Source organism: Tamandua tetradactyla, chromosome 21 (genome assembly GCF_023851605.1).
Source record: "Tamandua tetradactyla isolate mTamTet1 chromosome 21, mTamTet1.pri, whole genome shotgun sequence".
Classification (NCBI taxonomy): domain Eukaryota; kingdom Metazoa; phylum Chordata; class Mammalia; order Pilosa; family Myrmecophagidae; genus Tamandua; species Tamandua tetradactyla.
The window spans coordinates 37,963,278-37,987,089 of record NC_135347.1 but is presented as its reverse complement, the minus strand read 5'-3'; the positions used below and the strand labels follow the sequence as shown (position 1 = coordinate 37,987,089).

General features: G+C 38.4%; 1 long non-coding RNA gene across 1 annotated transcript in view; it reads right to left on the bottom strand.

The window, feature by feature from the left end:
- Positions 1 to 10,180: 10,180 nt before the first annotated feature.
- LOC143665582 (uncharacterized) overlaps positions 10,181 to 23,812 on the bottom strand; it is a 74,087-nt gene continuing 60,455 nt past the window's right edge. The window contains exons 6-7 of the long non-coding RNA XR_013167094.1: positions 12,424 to 12,484; positions 10,181 to 11,203 (exon numbers count right to left, since the gene is read on the bottom strand). This is a non-coding gene — a long non-coding RNA (uncharacterized LOC143665582). The remainder of the gene's footprint in view (positions 11,204 to 12,423; positions 12,485 to 23,812) is intronic.

Here is a 23,812-nt window from a genome sequence, read left to right as displayed (position 1 = left end):
AAGTATGACCTTGGGTGGAGAAATTCTCTTCCCTTGATTGAGTCTTTAAGCCTGTTCATAGACTTAAATATGCACAAAAAATGTCAACTAACTGGAAATATTAGCATATTGGATCCCAGGCGCTTTCCTCCAATCAGAGATGCAGTGCAGCCAGGCAGAAGTTCTGCAGACAAAAGAGCCCGGGGTTTGAATCCAGTCCCTTTTTTAATTAGCAGCTGATCTTTGGAAATGTTATTCAACCCTACTATAAATTGTATATACACAAGGGATAATGAGAGTATGTACTGTTAACTCATAGTGAGAATGAAGAGCATAATGCACATAAAGCATTTAGCCCAGTATTCATAAGTGCTGAAAGAATATTAGACAATAATAAGAACTGGGGGGAAAATAACTTGACCCAACAAGTACTACTTGCTTTATAGACTATGAGAATTAAATCAGAGATGAAGAAGCTAGCACTTATCACAACTTATGATTAAATACAAAATACTTATTCATTTATTGTTAGCTCCCCTACTAGACAATTTACTCTGCAACAGCAGAGGCTTTCTCTGTCTTGGCCATCATTGCCCAAATGCAGTACCCAGCACATAATAGGCATTTACTAATGAATTTAAGGTCTTAAGGTAGGAGAGTTATCACAGAAATACTTAACTAGAAACTTGACCTTGTATGTCCAGATGACCACACTGATTAAAAAATAGATAACACAAACAACGTATCAGCTGGCCCACCTCCTACAGCTCTGCAATTGGCTGCCTTCCCTGCCTGAACAAAAGATAAACTGCCATCTTTTTGGTGCTGTTAACCCTCCTTCCAGGGACTTCTCCTTCCTGCACCTGAAGAAAATTCATCCTCCACTGGCCACATGAAGGGAATGGGCGCTTTCATCGTGTGTGTCCATGTGTGTTTGTGTGCGTACATGTGTTTGTTTTGTCATCGATGTTATTCTTTTCCGTTGTTACCCAGAGCTCTCTCTCCTTCCTGATTTCATTCCCAGCCACCACCCCTAATCACTATCCATAATCCCCACTTGACTTTCCTCCACAACTTGACCTTGCTATTAGATTCTTGAATCTCTCTATAGCTTTCACCAGACAGTGCAATCCATTGAATGGAAAACTGTCCCGAAATCATGGTGAGAGCATAGAGACAAATATTTGGTATACTTATCACTTTTAAAGTGAATCTCTCCCAAACATGTTTTAAAGTAAATATTGCGAAGGGATCCTGGCTGTCCTGTGGGCAGAAATAGCTCAGATAGGAAGTTGCTATCATGTCTGTTAACTTAGTTTGTGTTAGAGCTTTCAGCTTTCAGGGCTCGTTTTTGCAGGGTGAATACATAAGAAACCAATAGAGGCTTTCACATCTGCTTTTGTATCATGTTGTTTAGTGGAAAGAATTTCTTTAATTTAATATTGGTTGACTGGGAACAATGTTTATTAATTTTCTTATGAATCTTTCTAGTAAACAACAGATCTGACCTAAAACTGGTGGCCAACCTAAAGGGTTTGTAATCCAAATGCTGAGTGGTATCTGGCTCCACTGCCACCTACCCAGGGCACAGAGAGGCCCCTCCTGGATTTTCGGCCAGGGCCCTCAGCTCCACACAGTTTGGGATATATCCAACCAGTGTAATTTCCATCACTAGTGTTCACGTGTGTCCTGTTTCTCATTTCAGCTTGTTTCCTGAATTCACCTTCAGGATGCATCTTGATCATGAGTGGCTTCTGTTTAGAATTTAAGTATCATGTGAAAGAGTTTTAAGCATGTGATTAGAGGAATCCTTTTTTGCAAATATTAAATTAACAGTTTCATTAAACTGTATTCAGTTATTTTGTATATTAAAGTAGCTTTTAATTTTATGCTGAAACCAAGCTTCTTTTGCTACCAAAGAGAGGATAATTTCCAAACTGTCGATTTACTTCACCTTCAGCCAAAGTTAAACAGAAATGTTTATAAATATTTGTTCTGAGAGATTTAAACCTACTTAGCCATGTCTACCATGATTTTGCCACTGACTGAATGAGAGGAAAACAAAAGCCACCACATCACAGGTTCACAACCAGTAGAAAAAGGGTTTTCTTCTGAAGTGAAGGCATTCTTGCAGAATTGGGTGAATTTTCCTTAGTGAAACAACTGTATACACACAGAAAAAAAAGCAGCATCAACATGTCAGAGATAAACCACCATAAATGTATCATCAGATATCTAGAAAAAAAGTTGTATCTATCTTATGGAGAGGATGCTGGTGCCCTGGAAGACCCTGGAGAGCTCACCTGGCCTTTTTGTTTCTTGAAGTATAATGATACAATTTTATTATTGCATCTCCTGAGCTAGCACATAGCTCCCACGGCTATTGGCAATGGAACCCTGTATAGGTCATTAACTCCCAACATCAAGTCTTACAAGCCTATAGGCAGCATCCCTGTCATCTGAGTCACACATGGGCCCTTGGAGAAGGCTGAAGCAGCCACCCACCAGCATTTTGAATGTTGAGCACACTATAAAGGTTTATCTTACCCAGATTTTTTAAGTTGTATAAAAATCTCACACAAAAAAACACTATCATGAACATTTCTTGAGGATGGGGGCAGGGGGCAGGGAGAAGTGCAGGGTCCAGAAAACGAACCCGCGTCTCCCACCCGGCAGGTGAAAATTCTACCACTGAGCTGCCTTGCACCCCCTATCATAAGCATTCAAGGAATGAAGCAATGTTGGAAAAAAACACAAAATCTTACATTTGTGTCCTTACTCATCCCTAATTGCATTTTTATACCTCCTACTTTCCCCTGACTTTTTTTCCTATAGCATAGTCATCATAATTCACAATACCTGCCTCACTTCTGCACAAGTTTGGAAAATAGGGTCTAAATTGACAAAAATTGAATTTGAGAGAATCCATCGCCTAATACGTCAATAAAAACCAGCAACTAAATTTCGACAAGGACCCAACAGCCTTCTCCTGGCCTTTTCCTAAGTGCTTAGTTTGCAGCTCTGACTGTAATCTAATAATCGCTTTTCTGATCCAAATATCAATACTTAATGTTTATTGCCAGAAAGCTAAGTTAGAGGCCTGGCCACCTCCTCCTTAATAAAAAAAAATGATCTAAGCACCAGCGAGGCTTTGATGAAGCAGGGAGTGAGCTGAAGGGAACCTCCTTCCGCCAACACAGCAGCAATGTGTTTTCTGTCTCCACTGAACTTCCACAAATTTGTAATTTATTTGGAAGAATATGTTTCAGATAAGCAAAAAAAAAAAAAAAAGCATCTGGAAGCCTTCTTGCCGAATGGTAACTTTCTGGAAGTTTCCTCATTTAGAAGCAATTTCTGGAAAATTTCTTGATTAATACAAATCCGTGAACAAACTTAAAAATGATGGCTTTGTTATTGCTTTGGCACAATATGTTAACAACACTGAAAGTGCTGCCAAAACTCTGAGAGTTCTTTCATGGGGATTATGGTCTTGTTTACATATCCAGCTGTACTGAGGCCTTGTCCATGGTGTAACCTAACAATGTTCCCAGTGGGGATGCCCATTAGGGGAGGGGAGACTAACTGAAGTTTAGTTTGTTTAAATTGAGCAAGAATGCACAGCGGCCCTCAGATCTTTGGGGAATGTGTTGGAAGCATACCCTTTCTGGGATCTGTTTTCATTTATTTAAGGGGGATGTTTGCATTGCTCAAAAATTGCAATACACAAACTTGCCATACAAAATGCCTTCCAAATGTTTACTGTGGTCTGTACGGAAGTGAGTAGAAAACACAAATAGAAGTAAAATGCTAAGTGAAAAAAGTAATGGCTGGTCTCCGTCATTTGTTTCAATTAAAAACCCAAACCACTTTCTGGTTGTACGTGTGCATCTATTTATAAAGCATATATTCCTAAGTATGACCATTCAAATCTAATAGGAAGGATCAACAAAACTCACTGAAAAAAATACGAATTTGGAATTGTAGGAAACTGGTTCCTATTAATAGTATATTTATGCAAATGTTTTCTTTTTATGGGTTTGCATCGATTTAACATACATGCATTTTTATTGGGAGTTTATTTTACAAGCTCTAATGACAATGTAATAATAGCTTTTTCCCAAAAAACAAATGTGAGAAATAATGGAATTGCATGTTACGTGTTTTCTAATTTTTGACACAAATTTTAACAAGGTTTTATTTGCCGCATGTTATTGCCATAAAAGAATCAAGGATAGAAATTGCCTCTGCTAACTTTGGGGGTTTTATGGAGTCTGTAAATGAAAATAGTCCATTCAGAAGAAATTCACTTTTTCTGCTTTCGATCTTTGGAAATAGAACTGCAGGAGTAGACCAACGAGACCTCAGGCTAGCCCTGTTCCTGTAGCCTAACTCTGCTACATACAGGCCTCCTCACAAAGTGTGTTCTCTCTGAAACAAACTGAGAGGCCACAGTGCTTCCATTATGTTAAAAATACATCGAGGTTTAAATTGAAATATTGGCTATCATTTGGGTCAATATAAAATGTTTCCTGGAAAACTAATGATTCACATAGTTCTTCAATGTTGAAATGACATCTTAAATCAGTCTTACCAAAGTAATTCTCATCTGAAAATTTCGTTTTTAGTTTAATCAAGAAGTGAAATTCCAGTGGATATTAAAAAAAAAATCACGATTTTCATTTCTCAAAAAAAATCAATTTTAATATGTAATTTCATTAGATAATATTATCCTTGATGTTAGTAGGTCAGTGTTTTAATTAAATGAATTATGTTCACTTGTTCTAACATAGAAATCTCACTAATTTGCCAGAGAAAGAAAAAGAAAGTTACCCGTTATCTGTGGAGCTACTTAATCACTTACTTCTCTGCCTTAATACTCAGCATTCTCACAGCGCTATCGGCAGCTGTCATAACCCTGTTGATAAAGATGCGAAGTTTACCCCCATGTCACCAAGCTTCAAGGTCAAGGCTGCAGGGGAGAGGGATAAGGCTGTGATCATTGGTTTACAGAAGCATCTTTATTTTTCCTATCCATGAATTTGATACTCCTGCTTTTTAACGAAGACGGCCTCAATATAGGTTTTTAAATCAAATGTCAACTAGTAAAAGACAATATAATAAAATACAAGAGCAAAGAACCCAGCACCAGGCTGCCTTCGCTTTTATACCAACTCTTCTGGTTGCCAGCTTTGTGCCTTTGTACAAGTTATGTATCCTGTGTGTGCCTCGGTTTTCTCTTCTATAAAAACAGATCTGAGAATGTAGGATGCGAAGGTAGTGTGGTGGTAGAATTCTCGCCCGCCATGCGGGAGACCCGGGTTCGATTTCCAGCCCATGCATTTCCCAAAAACAAACAAGTAAGCAAACAAAAGAGAGGAAAAACAAACAAAAGGTCAACAAATGGTGCTGCAGTAATGGGATACTCACATGGAAAAAGAATGAAATGTGACCCCCACCATACAGCATACAAAAAAATAAAATAAAATAGACCTAAGAATGGTAACTTCTCCACTGGGCCTCCGAGAGGATTAAATGAAATAATATGTGAATGACACTGACAAAAATGCCTGGCACAGAGCAAGCCCTCCATAAATGCTATGCATAAAACTAGCACCGGAAAGATTGGTTGAGCTCATTTTTTAATTCTTTTGAGGATTTTCTATAGTTTTAAGGCAGTTAGTAGTGTATTTTTAAAAGCATCAAAGATCTTGTTGAGGGAGTATTACCAGAAGTATTTCATAATTGTTCTGATAATATTAGGCAGCCCAACCTGGAAATATTTACAGATTATTAAGATCCTGAAAGACAGACCAGAATAAATCACTCAGAAACAAAGCTTTTCTATACACTATTTTTAAAATTCTCTTAGGGAGAACATTGTTCAGGTTAAAACCCAACAAGGAATAGCTTGTGACATAGTCCTGTGGATTTGTAGATAGTATTAATGAAGATCATTTTAATACCCAAACACAGTTCTAGGACCTTGTGTTCAGGATCGAATAGTATCCTCTAATGACAACTTAATTTCAAAATTAATTATTAAGTACATCAAATAAATTGCTTTTTAGAATAACCTTAATATCTAGAAGAAACTGCCCAGTGTGTGCAAATGCTGACAACTGCGTTCTCCCAGGATGTCATTCTGTAGCATTCAGTGAATTAACATCAAGTGTGACTCATCTTTGCTTCTCATTTCAGTGTTACCTTGGTCCAGACGAAGTCAGTTTCCTAAATGGGCCAGGGGTGGAGGTTGTTGGGGCTGTTGCACTGACATCCCAGGGTGTTATGATTAAGCACAAAAGGTTTCCCAATACTGTTAACTGTTCTTATTTTCTTCTCAAGGACATAGATGATATAGGGCATTAGGAAACAAGCACATTTTTTAAAATCATTTTCATGTTAATAATCTAATGATAAAAAATAAAACAGATGCCTCTGCTTTCTAGAAATGAACTATAGAACCTGCAAATTGACCCAGTGGTTTAAGCAGGTTCATGAGCCACACAGAATATTTGAAAGTACCTAACTGTTAGATTATAGTCACATCACCTAATTAAATAATTGACCCTAACTTTGTCCAAACTGGAACCCATTATTTAGTAATAAGAGATTAATCAGCTTGCGATATCTTGGAAATTGTGGAATTTGGAGGAGACAAGCTGCAGTGGTGTGTTTAAGAATTACTGAGGATAAACCTTACTCCCGATGTAACAGTTTCACCCTATAATATTGTCAAGTCTTCGTATACAGTAATTTTATAAATGTCTATCAAAACTCAGTTTTAAAAAGACCATTTCCCTGTGCCTTCTTTCCCTTTTATTTTCTGAGTAAGGAATTCTATTCATTGACGCTTTCGGATTTAACATCATTTGGGAGGAAAAAAGAAGTTATTCTTTACCCTCGTAGCAAATCGCTCGTAGCTGAAGGCGGTCTTTGTTCTCAGCAGCCGGTTAGACCGCACGTTCATAGCCTCGTGCTTCTACTAGGGCTCTTGATATATTCACATAAATGATGGAAGATGCATGAGACGTGAAGGTGACATGTGCAGTCTCCAGGAGGAAACCGGTGCCCCGGTTGCTCGCTAAGGAGCCATCCTGGCATGAGCTGCACACGCAGCCAGCCGGCTGCCCTCCCAGCTGGAAGGAAGGTGCTAAGCAGCAGCTGTCAGCGGAAAGAGATGGGAGGCGGGGGGAGGGGGGAAGGGGGAGGTGAAGTCTCTCCAATTCACAGAAATAAAAATTGTTAATCAAAATCCCCAGGAACGTGCACTGATAGCTGCATCCTTTCCAAGACTTCTGACTTACTTCCTTGAAACTTCTTTAGCCTGCTGGCTTATCAGTTTCAGAGCAATGTATTTCTCCGCCACCGCCTGGGAAGTGAACCAGAACAATTTGAGGTTAATTCACCTCTCCCAGCAATCATAAAGTTTGTGCGTTCAGAGATTCAACAATGAAATTGTTACTGATTAGTCCGAGTCAAAAATCTGCACTTTAGTCATCTCGACACGATTTAATTACCTTTTTTTTTTTTAAGTGCAGTATACATGCCCCATTTGCCAAGACAAAAGAGCTATTATTCAACATGGAAAAAATATTGCCGTCGCAAGCACAGGAACTTTTAATGTTTTCACTGCTGAACTGTCAAAATGCGAACATTCCCACCCCCCGAATAAATGAAAGTATGGAACTATAGTATAACCTTCACTTTTACAGTAAGAGGTTTCTGGAATATGACAAAGAAAACATAGCAATTTCAGCCAGGTCATAATTTAGTATAAAATAAAACAAGACATTTAAACCCGAGGAGGAAAAAAATTCTGCGAGTGGTAGAACTATCAAACTATGTGTGCAATTTCCTTGTGCTCAAATTGCATTTTCTCCCTTCAGTGTTATACGGAGCAGGGTCTTGCCCTCTAGATTAGAGACTTTTGCATTAGAGGAAACTAGGTTATGTCTTCCACTGTCAGAGTCAGAAATTATGAGCTGGAGTGCATTTTAGCCAGTCACTCTGAAAAATGCTAGCCCAAGGGGGTAATAATTAGAACTGTTTTTGTCAGGTGACTGCATTTTAAGCAGTGATGTGTCTGAGAATCTAGCTGAGGGGTTTAATATAAATATAAATATTTTTTTCAGTCAGCATTATAGCTTGATTTTTTTTTTTTTGCTTTGCTTTTTATTTCAAAAGTAAGCACTTTTCAGGAATTATCAGCTAAAGTGTCCTAGAGTTTAGTAGTATGGTGACCCCATAATATGATAGTCAGTAGAAAATGATACTCAAGCAGTCTGAGAAGCTCATGCATAAGACTATAAGCTAACTCATTATGAGATCATCATGCATTTATGAACCCAAATACCTAGTCTGCAGATTACTTATAAGAGATTAAACACAAACATAGACAATTTTACTTCTACATTATTATCCTATTCACTTAAGTAGTTATTGATGTAATTTAATGTTGTAATTCCCACAAACATAAAAAATATATAGAAAGATACAGCATATGAGCTCTTGGATTACTTAAAGATGGTTTGGCACATCTGGGTTCAGGGTTCCATACATAGATGAGTGAGTAGCCTAGTGGTTCTGTTATTTATTAAGGTGTCCAAATCTGAATATATCCCATTTTGACAAGAATGGATCATTTTAATATTTGTTCCCATTACAAAAGCATTATGGAAAGATGGGAATGAATGGAAACAATCTCATCTCCTTTGGCTTATAAACTTTAATAAAGACTATCCTTTTGTTCATTCAATAACCCTATCTTTACAAATAAATATATCACTTTAGATTAGGACCATCTCAGAACAAAAGATCATATTTTCTGTTGGTTCTTAAAAATACCACATAGACCTTCCCATCATATTACCAACAATGAATATTTACAAAATAAAACCTTTCTCCTAAAAATTAGCTTTAATTATTTTATATCACATGAAATACTAAATACTAATGATACAAAAGTAACCAATTTTCTGGGACTATTCTACTTTATATATCATGGAAAGTTTGAAATTTTAAACATTTTTTCTAAAAAAGGGTTCAGCTGGGAACATTTTGTCATTATGTGTTGTAAATGATTATGACCATTACATCTTTTATAATATCAGAAACATGATATTCCAAAGAATAATGACTGCATTTCCCCCAAGGGGTAACTCACCTCATCTTGCTGTGCAGCACTCATCTTCCAGTTTGAACTTTGGAACGATTGCTGGAAAAGACTTCTTAAGATTACCTATCAAGGCTGATTCTTCCCTTTCAATGGATATCACCTCGCTCTCTCTTCCCCAAGATGCTATCATGTCCTCATGGTGGCAGGGAAATTGGGGAAGGGTCTCTGGCCTGGGTACTAGCATCTGCATATTATTTGCTGGCTTCCACTGGGCTGTATCTGGCCCCACTGTATCAGGTCACTGAACCGCTGCCACCCTGTCCTGATGTCCAATGTATGATGTTTTATACGCCTTGGTGCCTGGGTGGGGGAGGAATATGTCATATTGGCACCTATCCAAAGTCCTCAAACCTTACTATAACTTCCTGTAGCAAGGTCCCTTTATTCTGTAATGTCCTTGCCCTGACCCCAAGCTACTTCCATTCCACTGATTCTCTTAGTAATAGGGGAGGGGACTCAAGGACTTATGGCATTCCTAGGTGCCTTCTTAGGCAAAGGGAAACCAGGGGTATTATTTAGCTCCACTTGTCTAGTTGCTTCCCTCAATCATTTCTAATCTGCCAATCATGTGGCACCATATCGGTGTTGCACATGGGGTTTCATCAAGAAATTTGAAATTTTCTCAGGCTAGAACCTGGAAGCAAGCAGCAAGCTTAACCTAATTCCCAATCTGTGAACCCCACAATTGTATTTGGAGTTTTCTGCTAGTCCTCACTTCACCCCAACCCAAAGGGTTGAACTCCATGAAGTATGAATTCAAGGACACTCTCATCTGAACTCTTACCATTCATATCAGCTCTGTCTTCCCACTTCTCAGATCTACCAGTATCCCTCTCTTTCTACATCATCCTCCTTCCCTTGGTTTAATTCACTCTCCCCTTCATAGGATCTATAGTGGTAGAGCAGCTTCAGGGAAATAAACTCTATTGTCAAGGAGAGGAAAACCATTGGAACTGTGCTGGAGAATATATTGGCTCTCAGGTCCACATTTGCTCTTTTCTCTACTCTTGCTTTTTTTTTCACTTTAGGGGTAGGAAACCTGCAGGATATATTTTCCAGACTCCCTTGTCAGCTGACTTCCTGTTAGGTTTTGCCATTGGGAAGCACTAGCAGGAAACTGAAGGAAAGAAAAAAGCATTTTTCCCAGGTTCTAGTGGCGATTTTAGCTGCAGCAATAGTGCTAAAAAATTAGCAGCAATTTTAGCAGGTTTTACTCAGGTAATTCAGTTCCAACAACATCAGATTTAGCTGCACAGTGACCATAGATTTGAAATAACATCATTTGTCCTTTGGACCTCCAAGCCTAAAGGTGGCAGTGGCTTAATGTGGGTGCTACTCTCTAGGTAACTTTACCCAATAGTGCCCCAGCCCTTCCAATCCTTTGCAACCAACTGAATGCATTAAATTCACTCTGTTTGAAATTCCTCATGTGGATTCTGTTGATCTAATTAAACACTGACCGTTACAGGCCACATGTCAATCATATGATCTCTGTTACACTTAAAGCCTACCTACTGAAGGCTTGCTACCTGTTTTACCATGGGTGAAAAGGATTTCAGAGTAATGTTGGCTAACCATCATGACTGCCTAAAGAGAAGTTTTACTATTACAAGGTAATTATTCTAGCAGGGCCTAAACGGTATCTAAGGCAGAGAACAGGAAACATTAGTTACTGTGACTCCAATTATTTGGCATATATTTCTGTTAATCATGGGTTGTCTATACTCTATAAATGTTCTGTGGGGTTAGGAAGGAGCACCAACTACATTCCCAGAGTCTCGTTGCTTTCTTTCTAGAAGACTTCCCTTACCTCTCCGAACCACATATGGGAATGAGAATTACAAAGTCGTGTCTTTTTTTCCTCTCCTCCATCTAGCACCACAGGTTCTGCCACTCACTGACTTCCAAATCCCTCTTCCTTCGAACAAATTGCAATCCTGCGTGGGAGGATTAATGAATCACCTATGGTGATGGAGGAGTGCCATGGTCCTAGGACGCCATGCTCGCACACGGGCCATTTCTCATCCATTCTCCTCTCCAGCAAGGGACCTGCCAAATGGAGGCAACAGGTTTATTCTTTATCTTTACATCTTTACTCTTGCTTATTCCAAAGACCAAAGGAATGTGAGTAACTTTTAAGATCTTTATAGACTTAGAACCATAGAGTTGTAGAAGTAAAAAAGAACATTAGAAATCATATTGTCCTACCTTCTCATTTACAGACGACTGTCTCTACTATAATACTTCCCATACCTATCAGAATATTTTTACCTGCCCAACTGGTCTGTGATCTCCTCAAAGGAAGTGCCTATGATCTTTCTCTCAATATCTTCTGTACCTACACATGCACAATGGAAACACTCAATAGAATATGCCTAATAGACTGAACTCAATAAATCCTTTTCAGTAAGAGGTAGATGAATGGACAAATGAGTTAATGGATTAAGGAATGAATTAATTATTTAGAGGTTAAATATCTTGTCCAAGAATGCACAATTCTAATCAGTCTAACACAAATTAAAGAATCTTATTGTTTCCTGACTCCAAGTCCAGAAGAGAGTGACTCTCTTCTAAGTTAACATTTTCAGTACTTTCTCATAAAGCAAGGCTCAGTCCATTTGTCTTCCACCTATCAGACAGGGAAACAGAGAGGAAAGGGCTCAGTTCATAGGACCAGGTTCAAAAGCAAAGTGATATCTCCAAAACCAGCTAGAGAGTAGTACTCCAGTCATGCATGATAGGGAAAAATTCCTGTGCACAGCTATAGCACAAGCACAATTTCCACTCTGGTCACTCTGTGCCTGTTTATGGAAAATGTACCAAAAATAAATAGCTGGATGCTCTGCATTTTCATCAGGGTAGAAATAAGTTCAATTATTTTTCCCAGGAACAATGCATGTCTCTTTTACAACTGATGAGAAAGAACAAAATGCCATAGATATAAAACTGCTCTTTCAGAATCTAGATACCATGGAAACATCTCTGATCTTAATTTTTACTATTTAGGAATGATACATTCAATTGATCGCTCTCTCAAAATGAATCATTTTTAAACTCAAAGAACAAAGGAAAATGCAAAATGAGGATTGAGAAAAATACTATCACCATTGAGATATAAATACTATTACATTTTATATTCCAAAATCACTTCTATTCCTTGATTTTTACTTTAAATCCAACTGCAAATGATAATTATCTCACCAACAACCCCAAACAAAATTGCACACACATATTTACACCCAGCAATTTTGGTAGGGAATCTTACACACCATAATGCATAGGGGAAGAGCCTGAGCAGCCGCCATTTGGTTACATATTTCAGTTTCTTCCCTGTATGTGATGAAATAGAAATGTGACATTTGATATTATCACTGATGGTTAATTCCGTGAACATTTTAATATTTTTTCAGACCTCTGAAGATTTATATTTTTCCTCCCTCAAATGAGGGCAAGAATTTAAATACCCAATCTTTCCTTTCTTTTGAAAAAAATAAATGCAATAATACACCTTCCAAGGTTAATCTGTGTCCTTGCACCTCCAATGAATCCATGGCAAGTATGTTTTTTATTGCTCTGCCATATCTAAAATTGCTTAGTCCATACTCTTTTAGACACATCATTTTTCAAACTCAAACTTCCAAGTTTCATCAGGAAAGAGCACATTACAATACATGCAAAGCGAATAACTACTAACTTATGTTCTGGAGATGTGTGCCATTCTTCACCAACAAAGCAGCCCCAGATGTTTGGGGTTGAGGAAATAATCCTGCAGCAAGCACTGTTAAGATACCATAGACTTTGAATGATCTCTGGCAAACTGTAAAGTAGTTTGTTCTGGAAACTGTTTCATCCATGAGTGCTAGCCCTCACCATTTGGCTTGTAATGGATATAGCTCCAAATAAATAGACCGCATTCACAGTCTTGGCGTTTTTATCTCCTATTGAGCTTCAGCCTGTTGCAACCTGGCTTTTCTTTCCCTGCCCCAAATCACGCTTGACGGATGGGAAGAAGGAGAAGAGCAAAACATCCTAAATTCTCCCTCCTCGCTGATCCCTCGCTTGCCCTTCTTTGTCTCTTCGTAGCAACTTCTTTTGGTCTTTGGCATCTCTCCTCATCCTATAGTTACTTGTCCCTCTTTCTTCCCTCCAGTCACACATTCCAGCTTAAACTATAAACTCCTCAAGGTCAGGTCTGAACTGGACTGATTCTTTAGTCTTTCTACGCCCCTCACATGAGGTGCCAGGCCATTGTCTGTGCTCAGGAAATGCAGATTTGAATGAGCTCAGTCACAGAAAGTAATAAACGGAGTTTTTTATAAATGCACCACTGGAAAACCACAGTGCTCACATTTTGTGTTATGAGCTCATTTTAGAGTGATTGGATGCCTTTTATTGGCTAACGCCTGCCATGTGGTAATGTCTTCATTTGCTGAGTTGATGTTCCAAATCTTACAATTCTTAGTCATAATTATTAGTTTTTCCCTTGAATTTTGTGCTTCATTGAGGTTTTAAAGGGTAAAATTAACCTCCCAGCTTTTCCTCCATAAATTTATAATTTCATTGTGGTTTCATTGCTATATTGGCTTCCATTTCAGAGGTTTGTCCAAAGTTAAGGTGATTATGTGTCAGTTGTTTTTCTCCTGTCACAAATGCATTTATTTCCTTACCATCTAACTTGCTCAACTGCACAATAGATGCAGCAACATGATGAGGAATTCTAAATATTATTTGCTTTAAAAAGATAGATCTTAAGGGAAATGGAACACGGTTTTTTCTTTTTTCCTGGGTTAACAGTCTATCAAAATTCATAAAAATAAATATTCATTCATATAATATTCCTTCTTGCATTGGCATCTGTTTACTGGACATAAGTCAACATTTTCTGCCGAACACAACACTGTAAAAAGTACATTAACAAGTTCTTAAGGGTTATCTTAAGTACAAAATGTGTTTAGCTATTCGACAATATGGAAATTTGATTATTTAACTTGAACTGGAAATATAGGGCTCAAATTTCACCACAGTTATGCATGATTATAAAGATTAAGAAATGCTTTGGGGGATTTATCAAGTCTCAAAGCTAGCGGAGTCATTAGACTGATAATTAAACAGCTCCACATAGATGCCGCCTTCCAATAGACACTTTGAGGAACTCTCTGGTTTGAACGAACACTCAGCCCGGGGGTCAGAAAACCTATTTCATTCTGCCTGCAGAACTAAATTTGGATGACTCACCAAAATTTCTTGAAACTCCTTTGGAAAAAAAAAGACCTTATATTTATAAAATTAGTTTGTCGAACCCTGCCTAGCTATCTACCTTTGAATGTCTCCATCCTACCACCTAGAACCACCCAGCCACCACCCCGACTTGCATTCTTTCTTCCAAATGTGAGAAACCAACCAGATCCGTGTCAGGGGTAAAGAACCTGGTAGTAGCTCAGTAGCTCAGCATTGCGTAGACCTTGCCTTCCATCTGTCTGCTAACCAGACTTGCGTTTTTCCCTTTAATAAAAGTCTTCCTCTTATCCTGGTTTTAGTAATTATCCTGGTTTTAGTAATAGCATTCTATTTGCTCCTAGTCTTAGCTCACCCACTATTGCTAGTTACTGCAGTGCTTCTCAAAGGGTGGTCCACAGACCAGCTACATCAGCATCACTTGGGAACTTATTAGAAATGCAATTCTTGGGCCCCACTCCAGAACTATTGAATCAGAAACTCTGGGGGGTCAGCCCAACAATCCTGTTTCAATCAGCTCTCTAGGGGATTCTGATGCATGATGAAGTCTGAGAACTACCGGGCTAGTTCTTCAACTTCAATTTCTTTTATTTCAACGTGCTCTTCCCCTCTCTTCTGTCTTCAAGTCGTTACTCTCAAAAAGAACAAACAACTTTCAGAAGGTAGAGTAGTAGCAGCAGAGATTTTTAATGCAGGTTTCAAAAGTGTGGGACCATGGGGAGAGGGAGAGATTGTTCCTAAAGAGATTGTAGGATTATTTGTTGTGTGATATACTGAGAAAAATTTGTAGTAAGTGAAACATACCTATTAAGGAGGAAGAGATGTCAAAAAAGAAATTTAAGAAATTTTGCTCAATGTTACAACTATTCCGCAGGTATTTTTCAAGAGACATCAATAAAAAATTTACTTCCTTTGATGGCTGAACTGCGTCACTTTGAATGTAACACCACAGAGACTGGACCTTATGGAGACCCAGTTAACAGTCGGGTTTTACAAGGAACTCGCCCCACTCATTCAGCTGTGGGTCAAGAACAGGACAGACAAAAAAGAATCAGCATCCTCATTTCCGCCTCTCTCTGAACTCTTCCTCACGAGATATTATTCAATCAGTTATCCCAAACCCTCCTTTCATCTTTTATCTTACTTTGTTCGCCAATTCCCTTCCCCTCAGATTATAAACCCATGAATATCATTAATATATTTAATGTTCTTCTGTTCATACAAGTGTCTGTACAAAAGAATCTACTTTCAAAAATCTCAACTTTGCACCTTTTGTTGATTCCTTAACCCAGTGTGGCCTAGTTCCTTCCCCTCCGCCGGAAGGGGCATCTACCACCACACCCAGCCATGACCCACCTCTCAAATCCAACAGATAGTTTCCAGTCTTTCTCTTACCTGATCTCTCTGGAGTTTGATATTGTTGACCAGTTCTTCCTTGGAATACTTTCCTCTGTGATTTCCATTATATGAAATTCTCTCCTATTTCTCCTCCTTCTTCCTCTATGATTATTTCTTCCCAGCATCCTTTATGCTCACCTTCTCCTGCTCACATTTTGAGTACTGAAGATTCTGAAAATTCTATCCTTGGCCTCTTTTCTTTCACCCTGAGCACTCTCCCCAAGCAACGCCACCTTCTACTACCATCTCTCCTCTGTCTCCCCAACCTAAATTGCCCATAGTATTACTCTCTGAATATGCCAAAGGATAGTGACACATCATCTTCCCCTCCAACTGTAATTGGCCTACATGCTCTATCCCCCACTCATTGTAAAACTTAGAAACCTAGATTTTATCCTATATTTATCCTCTTCTTTAATACCCATATCATATAGGTTAATCAAAGCTCTTGTCTTCTCTGTCCTCACTGCAATTCCAGTCCTGGCATGTATTAGCTCTCACCTGAATCTTCGCAATCATCTTGTAACTTGTGTCACTTGCCTTCATATTGTTGTAAGTGACATAACAAATAAATAAGCATAATTTAACAGCTTAAAGTTGCTCAATGATTTCCTATCAAAAACAAGATGGAAACTACTGCTTTCACGTAGAATTCTTCATAATTTGGTATATTCACATCCAAACAGGCTAACTTCTATCTACCTTCATCTATTCTTGAAGTTTCAATGATATTTCTAATTTCCTGTACATGCACTGTTCTTCCAACCTTCATGCTTACTACTATAAAGTTCTGTGCATAATTCTATCACTTCACTCAAAACCTTATTTTACAATTATATATCTGTGACTTTCTCCCCAAGTAACTCTTTGGTATTTGGAACTATGCCTTCATTTTTGTGCCTCCAGCACCTACCACAACACGTAAGTTGAAAACTATGGTCAAAAAGTGACTGTTCAATGGATGAGTATCTGAAATAATGCCACACTGTCAGTTAAGATGCCCTACTTCCACTAGACCATGTAAAAAAAAAACTCCTTTTCATCCTCAACATTAAACCAAAAGTTGGGAAGCTCTGGGAAGAAGTGTCTCTGAATTCCCCAGATCAAATTACAGCCCCTTTCCCTAATGTACCTCTTGTACACCTCAACTGTAGAATTTACCATATTTTATTGAAATGGCTTTTTCCATGTTTACCTCTTTAGTAGTCTATGTGAAACCTAATTGATTAATATATCTGAGCAAAAAAAAAGAAGAAAATAAATTCAGACTGTACAAGAAAAGAAAAAATTCTCTAAGTTGTATTTTATTAAAGAGTTCACAAATTCCTAGTGGGGGAATATTGGAAGTTAACCTCAAAAATTGATCATACATTGTACACTCATACACACACACTCATATACTTGAGTTGGGTCTATTTATTCAAGTAAGCCTTTCAACTCTCTATAAATGTCCAAGTTAAATAATCCTTTCTTTTTTTTTAAGTCTGTTTTGTCTGATATTAGTATAGCAACTTTTGCTTTCTTTTGGTTACAACTTGCATGGAAACTCTTTTTCCATTCTTTCACTTTCAATTTATTTGTATCATTGTGTCTAAGATGAGTCTCTTGTAAGCAGCATATAGCTAGATTGTGTTTCTTAATCCATTCTGCCAATCTGTATCTTTTAATTGGTAAGTTTAGTCCATTACCATTCAAAGTTATTACTGACAAGGTGTTTCTTGATTCCATCATCTTATCCTTTTTATTTTGCCAGATCTATATATTCTTTTCCCTCTATCTCTTTGTATTTTTTTTTTTTTGGATTTTCATATTTCAGTTTTAATATAACTCACATTTATAATTAGTGCAAATGACAACAAAATACTGAATTTTTTTAAAAATGACATTAACTAAGAATTACAAAAGCAGACTTCCTGAATGATTTCTTGTCAAGCATCATAACAAAAATCCTATACAAAAAAAGAGATCACTTTTCATAGGCACATTCAGACATAAGTTACATAACTAAATATTTAGTTCATAAATAGAATGTTAATTATAAGAAAATAATCTATAGCTAGCAAAAATAATGTAGGGTAGCATTTTTTTTTACTCTATTTGCAATCTATTGACTCAAACATCTTTCTCAAAAATTATAAATTACTATATACACAAAGATAGACCCTTTCAAAGAATGTATTGGATAGATATTGAGGCAGGTGTACCCACTTGACTGAAATAAAGGTTCTGATGCCCAGAGAGGCCAGAGAAAGAAAAGAGAAAGACATTAACTAGACAGCTCCTAATCCTGATTACATATGTTACAGGTGACACCAGCATAACACGGTTACAGAGGGGAATGAAAACTATAATGACTTACCTCATCATCACCCAGTTCTACTCCTATCTCCTTATGGGAAGGGATAGAAAAGGAATTGCTGTAAATACAGTTCAGACACCTTAATAGTAGATTATATTCCAATACACTATTAGAATAAACTACATAAGTGTGTTCAGCTGTTTATTTAACATGGGGTTTAATATGCTACCTTTTACCTGGAAAGTGATAACAAATATTTATGAATTGAATAAATTAAATCATTTTATAATGGCAGCCAAATATTAGTAATATTTCTTTGAAAAGTATTCATCTCCTATTACTTTATTACTCTGGCCACTAACACTCTGAAAATATGACCATATAATTTGCCACCGAATGGAATTTAGTTAAAGGCCTAACATAGGTGGCTAATTACAAAGTACTGAAAAGGACATGCTTAAACTTCTTAACAAACTGGGAAAGAATATATGATATTTATTGTATCCTGTGCAGGTTGTCGTACTGATACTATGTTGCCTCACTCACTTTAGTACTTCTCTACCCTAAAGGAGCTTGCAGTTTAGAATGGAAGCTGCTATATGGAATTGTAATACAAAATGGGTGAGGGAAGGAGCAAATCAGTAGCTCAGCGAGAGTAGTCAGGGATGGCTTCATGGCAGTGGTGTGAAAATAAAGAACGCACAAGAGCACTCCACTCTAGATGTTGTCCATCACTTGAGCAAATGTACAGAGGCTGGAATTCCTAGTCTCTGGCTAAAGGAAAGTCAAGGCCTCTCTCCCAGTCCTTTGATGACCGATCACAATATTGAAAAATAAATCCTTGTTCCTGTTTAACTCAGTTATTGGTACATAGGCTCCAGGTGATTAGCAGAGATAGGAGGAAATGAGGGAGGCCTGAAGTAGGAAGCTAAAGTAAACTTCAGCAAACACTATAAACCAAATCCAGGGCAAAAGTCAAAGGCTTGGGATTTTGTTGCAGCTCTAATACTCACCCATCATGTGTCAGTGGGACATACAGAATCTCCAAGCCTCAGTTTCTTAAACTAGTCAATGAAGTGATTGGGCCAGAGGATCCTCTGTGGTCTCTTTCAGCTCTAAACATCCACAAAAGACCAATTACCTGGGTTCTCTGCTTCCCCTTGTCTATTGTTCATTAGCATCTCCACGGGAGCAATAAAAGGAAGTGGCATTTCTACCAGCAGTGTTGGTACTTACCAGCTCTGAGAAACGGTTTGCTGATCCAGGAAGCTGGGGACTCTCTGTTGTCTTCGATTATCAACACATTCCCTGTCTACAGTTCACCACGAATAATCAAGATTTTACTTTCATTTTTTTCTGTTGGAGTTTCTTTTTTTGGTACCTATGAATTTAGTTTCATAATGCCTTTTGACTTCTTTTTATAAGTCCACAGGTTCCTCTGATGCAGCTCATCATATAACTTCTGAATAGCAAGCACTTAGGACTGCATGGTTTGCTAGAATCGTTTCAGTCAATTCCGAACTTGTATTCTGCTCATACAAATCAAATATTATTTCCCATCTCTGCTACTGAAACGTAGCCATGAAAATGGATTATCAGGGTCACAGATGATAATCATAGTCTTTTCATGGACAATAATCATTCCAACACCAATATTTATACTCTAAATGCTTTATAGGCTAAGGGCTCCAAATTACTTACACACACACACCCTGGAATGTAAGCTCCATGAGGGCAGGGATTTATGCCTGTTTTGTTCGCTGCTGCCTCCAGGATCTACAGCAGTGTTCAGCAGTCCTTGGACACTCGAATCCCAGTGGTTTGTCTCCAGCGCCCACCCTAACCCCTCCTATGAGTTGTGACTGATAAACCAGTGCCGTGTCCTCGCTGGGAGGCTGCACCATGAGAAAGGCTATGGAATCTGCCTCTACCATTTATCACCAGGGTGCTTTTGGCAAATTACTTGACTGTTGATGCCCCCATTCCCTCTTGTATAAAATGGACATAATAGTGGCATAACTTCATAAGGCCATGAGGATTAAATGAGTATGTTTGTCTCGGTGACAAGTAGCACTCATTAAAAATGAACCATGATTATTACCTGTTTTCCATTATCTACAGCATAATAAACCACCAAAGACAATGGTTTTGAATAATAATAATCATTCATTTTGCCTACAAATCTGCGGTTTGGGCAGGGCTTGGCAGGAAATGCTCATTTCTGCCCCATGCAGCAGCAGCAGGGGTAGCCCCACCAAGGGTTGAATGAGCCGCAGACAAGATGGCCCACTCACGTGGCTGGCGAGTTAGTGCTGGCTGTTGGCTGAGAGGAGTCATCTCCACCAGCTCATCTCTCGTGGGTAGCCTGGGCTTCCTCACAGCATGCCAGCTGGGTTCTAGGGATGGGCATACCCAGAGAGCGATCCAGGTAAAAGCTCTATCTCCTTTTCCGACCTAGCTTTGCAAATCACATAGCATCATTTTTGCCATACTCTATTGGTTGAGGCAGTCACAAAAACCTGCGCAGATTCAAGGACAAGACTTAGAATCTGCCTCTTGCTAGGGAGATGGCATCCTTCTAGGAAAGCATGCAGGAAGGAAAATATTGTTGTTATCATTTTTGGGATTTATGATCTGCCACAACCTGTGACCCTGAATCTGGTTTTGCTCAAAGGAAATTTGTACGTAACTGAAGAATGATTGGAATGTCTAGTTACTCGGTGATTAGGTAAAACTGACCTATCTAACAACTTAGGATAGCAGGGTACTGTTCACTCGTGAGCCACAATCACCTGTGAAGGTTGATAATGGGGTCTTCCCATACCCCTTGGTAGAGAGATAAGATAGGTAGGCAAATCTCAGGCATTGGGCCATGGAAGCTAGAAGGAAACCAACCCATTCATTAAACTGAAAGGTTGAAGTGGAGACATGATCACAGAGCAGACACTGCTCACCAATGCAGAAAGAAAGCAAATATTTATTGCGCCCCCGCTAGGCTACAAGAACTGTGATGTGTACTTTACTGGCATTATAAAATCTTCCTGTCACCTGTCCTGTAGCTTAGCTTTTCACTGACCAAAAGGCTTTAACTCAGTCATCATAAACTTGAAAATGTCACAATGTTCCATCTCCTCACTCAATCCGCAAGCAATCCTCTCAGTATCATTATCAAAAGAGAATCCATTAAGACTCATTAGGTAGTAGGATGACTTGAGCTGCAAATGAGCTGCAAACTCTGTCAGAGTAAGAGTTCTATTCCAGTATTCAAAGTAATCTGATTAGCCTGGCTTGGGTCACATGCCATTCACACACTAATGGCTGTGACCACAGGAATACAATATGCTGTTTGACCCAAGAAAACCACAGCCCAGGTATGGGGATTTCTATCATCTTACCTTCTCCAGGCAGTTTACTGAGAAGGTAAATTTCATGGACTCTACACAGTGCGTGCTTTACTTTTTTTTTCACTCCAAGAAATTATTGATTTGTTCTTACTATTTGTTTTTGTCTTCAAATCTGTTCCTTATCAATAACAGAACATCTCTTCTCACTCGATTCCATAAAATCCCAAAGCATTAGGAATATGTTTTTATAAACTGGTTCCGCTATGCAAGGCATTTTATAGCAAAGCTCCTGAGGATCATGATGCAGCAAGGTTTTTAGTATAATATTATTTTAGATGCAATAATTCAGCCATTGTAGTCCATATCATAGGATCCTTGGTTTATGAGAGTTTTGCTGCAAGTCATCTGATATCTATCCGGTACAGCTAAGAAAATCAGGTAAAACAGGTGTTTCCTCAATTAAGAATTTAGAGTTTTGTTACACAAAAAATAAGTAAACCAAAATAGAAGATAATATTCCTAGCAAAACACACCAGTAGAGTCTACATTTCCTTTTTTCCCCTAAGTCCTTGACGATATCACTTCATGTATACATTTGTAAAGTAATTCATTTAATGCATACTTTGCTAAGAAAAATACAAAAAAAAACATTATTCACAGCAACCTCACATTTACCAGCATGTGTTTAGCCAAAAAAATCTGTCAGGCAATGAAGTGCAATTTTTAACTTCTAAGGAATTAACATAAGTGATATGATTAATTGAAATTTTCAATTTTATGAAAAATCTTGCTTGAATATTGTAAAATAAACAGCATCCATGTTTACAAATATTTGTAATCATGCTGTTTCCTATGTTAGCTCATTGGCAGTTTCTTTTAACTTTGGCAAAGCCAGAACCTCTCCTACGTCATACACAAATTGAATTCATTGGTCATATTCTACTTAGAACTCCTTTTTGATTGTTCTCATAAGACTAGCACCCATTCTAATACACTTCCCAAGATAATTCTCACAATGGAATAAAGTATAAAAAAAACTGATTCCATTCACAACTCCCTAACCACTTTCAGCAAGTTACATGAAAATCAGTTGAGGTTTTTCCTCAAAAATAGAACTTGAAAAGTTCTTGAAATTTATTTGAAGTCCTACATTGCTTATCTGAAAACATTTCAAAGGCTTTCAGAGAAGACCTAGGCAAGAAAAACATAGGACAAAAGGACAGTGGCTGGCGGGGAAATGGAGGGACCAGGGTGTGTTCTCATGTACGCGTGGTTTGCTCTGGTTTACATATATCCTGTCTGCTGGACACCAGATTCAAAACCTGTATCAGCATGTTTCCATTTTCATCTTGTATGCAAATCTACTAACTTCAAAGGGGGCTTCATTTACAGTTATGAGAACTATACTATTTACCTCCCAAAACAAGACGCTTTTAAGAATAAAAGGAAATATTATTAACAATTAAGCCTACTCGGCAGGAATAAATGAATAAATGGGGACTATCCTGGACAAACTGGGACATAGGTTCACCTTACTGAGGAATGACGATAACTTGGTCTAATGGAAATTTAAGTGCAGAAAGAGCAGCCGTTCATTGAAAACGTCATAAAATTCTGCACCAGAACAACTTTTTTTCCTTTGATTTAAAATTCAAAAATTGTGTTGGTATAAAGCTCCAACCCTTACACTTGGCTTCCATAGCATCTGCACTAAGCTTCTATAGATTCTCCCCAATTTTCTTATTTACTTACCAGGGCTCTGGTAGAAGACACAAAAATAATCAAGAGGACCCAGACTCTGAGAACACAATCATCATAACCAAACCATTTCTAACGGTGCATTATAATATCATCTCATAAAAACTTAGAGATTTAAACGAACTTGTCTAGAAAGAGTGCTCGGAATTTTAATGACATTTCTCTGAGCCAAATTCTCTCCCCTCTAACGTTGCTCAAAGTTACCTACTTCTGTGTTATCCAGAGTAGGATATCTGGATCCCCTGTGCATGCAGAGCCCCTCAGCACAAGGCTGATAGCTGGTGGCATACTTACCCTGGAGTCCTCTGGTGACTGGGTGGTGCTTGTTAAATTGCATGAACTGCTCCAAAGGAAGCAGATCTTGGGATAGCTCCAAAGGCAGGTTCTTTTCCTTTCATTCCCAACCCGACTCAGAAAAATTTTATTCATTTACTAGTCAGAAAATAAACTTGATGCATGTTCCTCGGGAGATCCATGGGCTGTACCTTTTCAGGGCAGAAAGCCGCAGGTGCATCTGTGAGGAGCACGCAGACACGTGGTCCGCGGCCACAGCTGCTCGGGCCCCAGGTCACAGGGAGCCGGTCGGGCGAGCAGGGCTGAGTCCAGAAACTACCGCCGACAGGC